General features: G+C 41.8%; 2 long non-coding RNA genes across 9 annotated transcripts; one reads left to right on the top strand and one right to left on the bottom strand.

The window, feature by feature from the left end:
* The first annotated feature begins 473 nt into the window (after positions 1–473).
* Positions 474–1,567, top strand: LOC147965479 (uncharacterized). Its single transcript, XR_015608360.1, has 2 exons — positions 474–1,453; positions 1,532–1,567. It is a non-coding gene; the product is annotated as an uncharacterized LOC147965479 (long non-coding RNA).
* Positions 1,568–2,433: 866 nt separating this feature from the next.
* Positions 2,434–7,484, bottom strand: LOC125513806 (uncharacterized). 8 transcript variants are annotated; one of them, XR_007286167.2, is made up of 8 exons: positions 6,969–7,479; positions 6,371–6,504; positions 6,138–6,283; positions 5,964–6,057; positions 5,478–5,618; positions 5,114–5,228; positions 4,644–5,013; positions 2,434–2,952 (listed from the first exon to the last, which is right to left on the bottom strand). It is a non-coding gene; the product is annotated as an uncharacterized LOC125513806 (long non-coding RNA). The 8 variants fall into 8 exon arrangements; XR_007286164.2 differs by having other exon boundaries at positions 5,114–5,243; positions 6,969–7,478; XR_007286168.2 differs by having other exon boundaries at positions 4,644–5,243; positions 6,371–6,534; positions 6,969–7,484.
* Between the last annotated feature and the right edge of the window lie 621 nt (positions 7,485–8,105).

Here is an 8,105-nt window from a genome sequence, read left to right as displayed (position 1 = left end):
ATTAATGACTACTCAATCTTGAGGGGGATGGTCGACAGGTAATTTCAGTCATTATCGAACTATATGTCGGCCTCTTTAGTTCGTCATTTCCTGATATCAACTAATTAATTAATAACTCCTTTATTCATTTTCTTTGCCGGCAGGCAACGCTTGGGAAAAGTTCATCAAATAGGTTGATGGCCCATGGAAAAAAGAGCTGAAATGGATTCGACCCAAGGTAATCTATAATACTCCCTCCGTTTTTATTTAGTCTGCATATTAGGTTTGACCGAAGTCAAACTTTGCAAAGTTTGACCAAGTTTATAGAAAAATATATAAACATTTACCATAACAAATCTATATGATATGAAAGTACATTCAATAATGAATCTAGTGGTATTGATTTTTTATTGTATATGTTAATATTTTTGTTTATAAACTTAGTCAAAGTTTATAAAGCTTGACTTTGACCAAAGCTAATATGCGGACTAAATAAAAACGGAGGAAGTACCTAAATAGTTCATCCCCACTACCATATTTCTCTTGACATGCAGCCTATCCACCTCAGCAACTTGCCACATCATCAATTATTTTTCCATGTAACTAATTTCTATTAGCATGTAGAATTGCATCTCGTCTCTCTGTTTTCCAGTCTTAAATTACCACCGAAGCTCAATGGTGTCAATTAGCAAAGAGAAGCCCAATCGTCCTGCCCCCACCATCCTTCCATTTCCGCTCTCTCTCTATCCATAAATAAAGGACCAATCTACTCCACTAGCAATGGTATAGAGTGCGGAGGCTAGGAGGCAATCTCTTCGTGGCAGGTCGCCTGTCCGTGGCACCTCCCCTCCCCTTCCAGGCTCAGTCGGGGCTCCTCGCTACGTCCCCTCGATCTCTGCATGTGGTCCGCCCCTCTGGCATGGTCGCTGGTCTGCGGCACGTCCGCCTTTGCCAGCGCTGCCCGCTGCCTCCCCTCGATCTATGTGTGTGGTCAACCCCTTTGGCATGGTCGCCGTTCCGCAACACCTCCCCTCCTCCTCAGCCTCTGCCCGCTGCCTCCCCTCTTCCTCCGCCCCTGCCGCTGTCCTTGGTGGCCTATGTCAAAACCTGCTTCTTTCGCCGCTCCCACAGATGGAAGGCATGGATAGGAGGCTGCAGCATGCGATCGTCGCTTATGTTTGTGGTCGGAATCAGACCGACCACTGGAGTCTCTCCTGGAAGGATGCTCTGCCCAGCGACTGAATCATGGAGTGAACGTCGCGTCGGCCAAGTGCCAAGCCGGTGGACAACTTTCTTTTTGGCCTCGAAGGTATGGGTGGGCTGATGGTAACGCATGGTAGGGCATCCATTAACAGCCACGGCTTGCAGCAGCGTTGGATCGACCTTGAGCGCGTATAAACATAGATATAGCTTGGACTAGAAAATCTGATTTGTGGTTTGCGTCATGTCCCAACATCACCCACACCAAAGGACGGTGCGCTGCCTCCTATCTCCTTAGAAGTGAGCAATTTCTTTGATTACTTTCGATTGGAAACTGATTTGTGTCTTGTAGGAAGCAATTTTTGATGAAAGCTATATGTTCGGTCTCCATCCACCTCCCGCTGGCAGCATGGCTGGTCAGCCTGGTCACTCACATAAAAAATCCTCTGTAACTTAAGCACTCAGCACTGTCGGCAAGAATGTGTCCACATATGATGGATAGTTCTCATATCTCCCATCCGAATGATTTTGATTGCAAGCGCTAGATGGCGAAAAGTTCCTATTTTCAGATCTTGGAGTACTGTTTGCCCAGTGTCTGTAATGCTCTGCCTTTTGTCGACGGCTCTGAATATTTGTGTATGTCTTGCTGTGGCTCCCTGCTTGCTTACTAATCAATCCATCAGCTTTTTGAAACTTGGATAGTTGTCATTTTGAGGAGCTTGCTTTCATGTATCTTGCCAAAGTGGCACCCGTGAATGTTATTTCTCTCTATTAATCAAGAGTTAATTGTTCAGTGTAATCCAAACAATTTGTTTTTAAGGGTAAGCGTAGCTTTATAGATTAATGGTGCTTCTGAAATATTTTATTTGTCAGTAGGTGCTTCTCTCTGCATTTATAGGTAAACAAAATATTGGAGTAAGGGCTCACAACTGATTTAATAAAATCAATATCAGTTATGTATAGTGAAAGCCAGATCAATTTCTCAATTACTATAACCTTTTTTCTTAGATAGACCTAGCAGTTTGGATCCGATGTACCAACTTGTGGAATTATTCTCTATGATGAAGAGTTTGTTCAGTGGATGTTTATCTTCTATAGTTTCTATCTCTCAGTAAGATCCGTGTATAGTTATGCCAGTTTTACATCTAGCCAGACTAGTTGAATGCCCGTGCGTTGCCACGGGCCAATATAGATATGCTAGAGACATTATTGAAATGATTGTTCTTTGTATGAACACAAATGTCAAGCATTCGGTTTATTCTTGCTGAATATCGACGCCATTCTCCCTGTTTCCCTTTTCCACAACAACCAAGCATCCACTCCTTTTCCTCCCCATGGGACATCTCCTTCGCCATCGGGTTAAGGACAAGTTAAGTGTCTTTCTACCACTATCGCAACCTAAATGGTGTATCAGGACAAAAATACAAAAAATATAGCAAAAATTAAGATCTTCATTGTACTAAATAACACTGATAACCTGGAAGGAAAACCCGCAAATGATAGCTTGTATAGTATCATGTGCTGACACAGCGCCAACCCACTCCTCCTTGTCAACAGAGCATGTGAGACATCTTTCTCTCACACCAAATGCATCTCGTTCAAACTCCAATCCTCAAGGTCCGAATCTTTCCATGTCAAGACACCAGATTTGGAGCTCTGAGTTGGGGATGATGTTTCTTTGGCCACCATCGTCTCCTTTGTCTCAGAGCGACCGGATGTAGTGGCGCACAACCGAGAGAATGGAAGTTCACAAGAGGCCATATATTGGTTAGGCTGCATGATATCAATCTTAGAATATAATCATATTTTCATCCTTCTCATTGCATAGAGGCAAACAAGATATGAATATCAGTTGAGAATACATCTTAGAAACAAAAGCATCAGCATATACAATAGATGACTTGTAAAATCAACATTGAGACACAACAAAACACCAGATGTGGAAATGGCGGAAAGAGAATCAGAGACAAATTCTATAACCAGGATAAAAAATAATAAAGAAGTACCTTTTACTTTGTCTAAATGGTAATTTTTTGGGTGCGCCTAGGTCTCAGTCGACTCAGACTTACCCAAGTCTTAATCAAGTGATATAGTATATAAGAAGAAAAAAGAAAAAAACTAAAAATAATTTTTTGTACGAATCTCCATGCAAGATCAAAGTAATATAGCATCGATTGAGACATAACGAAGTCCCAGTCGACTGAGACTTAGCAAAACTATAATTTTTACTATGTTACACAAGAACCTCAAAAGCTAGATCACAGTTAATGCTTTTAGATAGGCAGCTCATAATCTAAGGAAAAAGTGATTGCCATATCCAACAACACAAATAGAGAATAGTAAGAAGAAGCTGCATATAAGCTGGTATAAGAGTTTATCTTCTTAATCCAATGACAAAAGGAGAAACCTTGAATCAGATCACGTTTGTTTAGAATAAGGAACCAAAATGTAGATTTGTACCATTGAAATAGAACAATATCATAAAAACATGTCATATGTCGAGAGCTACTTGTGTGTTTATATGTCTATCATCAATGCACCACTACAAGATGACAGTGGCCAATAAACATAACTTAAGCACAAGCATACATCATCAATGCATCAGGATATGCAAGTAAGCAAGAAACAAATGTCGTGTATTTGTCACGCAAGACTTCAGCTTATATGCTATAAATATATAAACAAATCAGTTGTTATCATGAACATAAAAGTCCATCATCAAGTACAAGTCTCTCATTGTGACCAATACTGATAGGTAGAATACTATAGACATAGTTAACCATATAAAAAGATGGGGAATTTTCCTCGCTAGCTAGCCCTCTTTGTTCAAATGGGTCGACTGGTAGATTTATCGTCAATGATGCTAACCCACTTCGGCTTCTTTCCGTTATCGTTACTCAAATCATGAATATTTTTTTCCTATTGCATCCCTTTCGAGCGTAAGAAAAACACTCCATTATTTACCTTTTAATAGTATTTCATTGCATCATTTACATCAAGTATAAGAAAATACAATGTAGTCAAATATAAGAAAATACAATGTAGCCATTTATTAGTTCAACAAGATTGTTTAATTGAGATTAAGCTTAGTGATATGACACAAAGATTCAACAAACTCAGTTACTGATACGCAAAATTATTTATGTGACAAAAAATATGTCTTAATTTCAACATTATTAAAAGGGAATCGCAAGATTATATGCGGTTGGCTACAACTGGAAAATAAAATAAAATAAAATAAGTAAATTACATGGCAGAATCCAGATAAGGAAACTCTACAACCTACAACTTTATCTGAAACATAGGTACTCCTACATCCACACTGACAAAACTATCTATTAACATAATTAGGAGCATCAGCAGATTTAGACAGCAGAACAGAGAAAATGAAGTGTCGCCATATGTACAAGATAGCAGCTGTTTTCTATCTATTATAAAAATTTAGAAAAAGGGATAAATTTTACCATGTGGCCCTACACCCTGAACCTCTGCCTGGAACAGGAACTGTAGCCGTTCTCGTGCTCCCTTCTCATGCTCGACCCCGCAAGCTTGCCCGACCCTTGTCGTAGTACATCCTTGCGGCCACAGCAACCATGTTGTATCCACCCGCCCTGGCCATGCTGCTGAATGGTGGAATCGTAATAGTCGGAGGACAGCATGCCATCCTCCGATGTGACCTTGCGTGCCTGGAGTGTTTACGTGTCCCCTGCAGGTGTTGTTGCATGCAAGAGTAGTATAACTTCAATTCCCTTAGCCCTATTCATCCAATGCGTCCATCGGTGATACTTGCATTTTGCATTGATGTCGCTGAGAAAGCCACTCTATCTGGTCTTGCTGCGAGAGTGACAAAGGCGAAATAGTTCGACTGATGCTGTTTGAAGTTAAATGGGAAAAATAATACCAGGTCAGTATGTGACAGAATGCTAATAAACACCTGTTGGAATCCTTTGAGGAACTTGGGAGGAATAAGGAAGATAATTTGTTGGAGGAATCATAGTAGAGTGAACTGTTGAGTCCTGCTTGTATTTAATTTTTCAGATCTTGTAGTCCTGCAAGTAGCAGACCTACATCAAAATCATCAGTTTTCAAAATCCGTGAAGCAAGACAATAATTCATATTATACAGAAGAAACCTTTGAAATATCACGAGATTGCTTTGTGGAAAAGCCTATTAACTAATGCATTTTGCTACCTCTAATCAATTTTAGCACAAGGTACGTATGGCGGCACAAGTCATTGTGAACCTGATATATAAATGTAACTGATCACAATCGGGAGTAATGTGATAATGTAAGTTACCTTGCGAGATAAACATGCTTCATGTTGACTGCCTTGCTCTTTGCAATATCATCTTCTAAGTCAGCGAATTGCCTCTAGAAATTGTCAACATCACTTCATAGCAAAAAAATCAAGAACCAATGGCAGAAGTTGTGAATGTTGCTACATAAACAAAATAAAAGAGAAAAAAGTTTACAAGCATGTCACAGAAACCCGGCATATAGAAAGCTCATTTTTTCAAAGCCGTTCATGTAATCCTTGAGAAGCTGAGGGTGGTACTCCAATATCTCCCGAAATATAAGTCCCATTATGTGTTATTTGGTAAACTTTTCTTTGTTCAAGCTCAAACTCAATTTACAAAATTGGTTACATAATGGTATTCACTTTAGTTTAGCTAGACCCTTAAAAGGGAGATAAACCATGAATATATGATTTCGTAACGTAAATACAAATGGATGCAAACTCGAGGGATCATTTAGAACCTGACGAAGAAAATGAGATGCGTACCGCTCGTGTATATCTGCTCGGCCCTACAACCTCAAGCACCATTTCTTGCTTGTGTGCTGCTCAAGAACCATTTATTGCTTGTCTGCTGATGGCCCTGCTCCAATAGCTATGAGTCACCACGCAGAACGGCAAAAATATTGCCGTGTCACAGTACAATGCCACCACCTCGCTCACCGTGTTTTTTCCCAATGTCGCCCTGGCTTCCACCCTTCCTCCCCGTCCACCCATCCCGATATTCGTGATGGTACCGCACCAGCTCAAGCCGACAGCCACCCGCGGGCGTCCTATCCATTGGGATACCCCCTAATAACCTGTAAAATCTGTAATTTGGATCTTAATGTAACTGAAGAACTTCGATACGTATAGAGTAACCGAAGCTACTTTAAGACACGATTTAACTTCAATACCTGATCATCCGTATTGGGAAATGAGATGGAAATAATTATAAGGCAATAAAATCACTTGTTCCAGGAACCAAAGACCAGGTCTTGCGCTCTCCATATCAGCAGACCAGGATTGATTGAAACTTGAGTTGTTTGAGCTGCAGTATCAACATCTATCTCACTCTCATCTTCGTAAAAAGGTAACATCATATAAATGTCAAAAATACTAAGCAAGAGAATACTCCAGTTCTAAATGTTTGAAGTGTATGGAATTAACTGGAAGAAGTCATAACTATGTCAGTTACCAATTAAACATCAGAACAAGCAGAACCTACTTGGCATAAACTTCAACAGTTAAACTCAATAATAGAACCGTTTGTACAGCACCACAATACAGTAACAGTTGCTTTGCACCAATGATCAAGATTATATGTATTGATTTACTTATCAAGCCAATCACTACTGTACCAGTAAGAAACCAAGACACATCTAAATAAATAAACAAATAGGAACAAAGAAGTTGAAGGCTGAAAATACCATGCTAGGAGCAAGGAGAGTCAGGGCAACAAGGGCAGTACATGTCAAATCTATCCAAAGATGGAGTTATAGGTTGCAAGCATACCTCGTGGCTGGGTGGGGCATGGCCGTCTCGGAGAATTATCAGAGGACGAAGCCCAAGCCGCTGTCAGAGAGGAGCAGGTTCGGCCTGAGATTGGGTCGCGTCTCCCTCTCCTTCCCGCCTTCGTGCTGCGCCTCCTCACCCTCCGGCGTCGCAACGAACTTGGGTGTCCGTCTCTGGTGGTAGGGCCGAAGTGGCAGGTGCGTACGACAGGGTTGGGGATTGGGTTGGACCGCACTTGTAGTAGCCCGTCGGCGTCGACGGCGCCATGGGTAGGGTGGGGAGCAAGGAGATGGATTTGGGAATCGTGGTGGCTCAGAGATCGATTGGGAACAATCAGGGAGAGAGGGAGAACCGACGATAGCGGGGACGACGTAGGAGTTTGATCGGAGGGAGGGTGCAGGGTTGGTCGCGGGAAAGAGGGAGAGATGAGGAGATGTGAGATGAGACTGGCAGGTCGTGGGAGAAGTGGAGGTCGTCAGAGTTTTTCTTCTCCTGCTTTTTCGGGAGTTTTTCTCCTTAACTTTTCTCTGCGTGGGAATCCAACGAGGGGAGGAGGGTCAAACGAGGTGGAGGTAGCGAAGGTGAGGTTGAATCATCCATCGAGGTTGAACCATCACGACGTTCGATTGTAACACCCTCGATATGACTATACCTCCCACGTGTCGAGGCACGACTTAGAGGCATAATCGCATTGAAGGCATATGTCGCAAGTGAAGTAATCTTCACACAACCCATGTAATATAATAAGGAATAAGAGATACATAGTTGGCTTACAATCGCCACTTCACACAAATACATGAATAAAGCATTACATCATACAAATACACTCAAGGTCCGACTACGAAACCAAAATAAAAGAAGAACCCCAAATGCGACAATGGTCCCGATCGACCCCAACTAGGCTCCACTACTGATCAACTAGAAAGAAACAACACAACGGACAAAGTCTTCCTCGAGCTCCTCCTGAGCTTGGTTGCGTCATCTGCACGGTCTCATCGGCACCTGCAAGCTGGTTTTGGAAGTATCTGTGAGCCACGGGGACTCAGCAATCTCGCACCCTCGCGATCAAGACTATTTAAGCTTATGGGTAAGGTAAAGGTATGAGGTGGAGCTGCAGCAAGCGACTAGCATATATGG

Source organism: Triticum urartu, chromosome 6A (assembly GCF_056163025.1).
Source record: "Triticum urartu cultivar PI428250 chromosome 6A, HENAU_Tu73, whole genome shotgun sequence".
Taxonomy (NCBI): domain Eukaryota; kingdom Viridiplantae; phylum Streptophyta; class Magnoliopsida; order Poales; family Poaceae; genus Triticum; species Triticum urartu.
This window is presented reverse-complemented; position numbering and strand designations above follow the sequence as displayed.